General features: G+C 43.3%; 1 long non-coding RNA gene across 1 annotated transcript; it reads right to left on the bottom strand.

Moving 5' to 3' along the window:
- Window positions 1–398: 398 nt before the first annotated feature.
- LOC106939693 (uncharacterized) lies at window positions 399–860 on the bottom strand. Its single transcript, XR_001422893.1, has 2 exons — window positions 668–860; window positions 399–483 (listed from the first exon to the last, which is right to left on the bottom strand). It is a non-coding gene; the product is annotated as an uncharacterized LOC106939693 (long non-coding RNA).
- Between the last annotated feature and the right edge of the window lie 37 nt (window positions 861–897).

Below are 897 nucleotides of genomic sequence, written 5' to 3'. Positions count from 1 at the left end.
ACAGGGAGGAAAAACAGTCAATAACTTATAAAAAAATAAAATAAATTGTTTTTCTTTCCAGCCAATTATGTTGTTCTTGGAAAGGTTGAAAAATCTACAATTAAATATATTACTTAGATAAGATATACTTAATCCCTGATGATAGATAATGGGCAGAAATCTGGTTTTACCAGGATTGAGATCATTGTACTTGAGACTGTAGGTAGGATTCTTTAGTCCAGAAGACAGAAGCTTCAGACTGACTAAAGACCTTTCTCCTCTTCCTCCTCTATCAGACCTTCCCTGCTCCTGCAGCAGGTTCCTCCATACCTGAGAGCTTCCAGTCTCCAGTCTGGATCCTTCAGTCCAGCCGGAAGCAGCTTCACTCCTGAGTCTCCTGGATGATTGTAGCTCAGGTCCAACTCTTTCAGATGGGAGGGGTTAAAGGTCAGAGCTGAGGCCAGAGAAGCACAGCCTTCCTCTGAGACCAAACAGCCTGATAAGCTGCAGACACACAATTCATCACATGATAAGAAGATGAGAACATTGAGGTAGAGCCCAAGGTCTGAACTGATGGATGGATTTATAACATGTGGAATAAATAAGAAAGCCAAGCAACTGCTGGGATCTGTAATGATTCTTCTTTTTGCACCGAAGATGCAGCAATTTGTCAAGAGCCCAGAGTTACCTGAGAGTCTCCAGGTTGCAGTTTGGACTCTTCAGTCCAGCAGAGAGAAGCTTCACTGCTGAATCTTGCAGGTTGTTGTTACTCAGGTCCAGTTCTCTGAGACTGGAGGACTGGGAGCTGAGAACTGAGGACAGAGCTTCACAGCTTCTCTCTGAGAGGTTACAGTCACTCAGTCTGAGGAGGCAGGGAGGAAAATCAGTTGAATAATGTTCAAGAGAAACATTTTTCTT

The sequence above is a fragment of the Poecilia latipinna genome, unplaced genomic scaffold, assembly GCF_001443285.1.
Source record: "Poecilia latipinna isolate Pla-1442-1.1 unplaced genomic scaffold, P_latipinna-1.0 Scaffold2952, whole genome shotgun sequence".
Lineage (NCBI taxonomy): Eukaryota > Metazoa > Chordata > Actinopteri > Cyprinodontiformes > Poeciliidae > Poecilia > Poecilia latipinna.
Note: the sequence above shows the minus strand (reverse complement) of the source record. Positions and strands in the feature narration are given on the sequence as shown.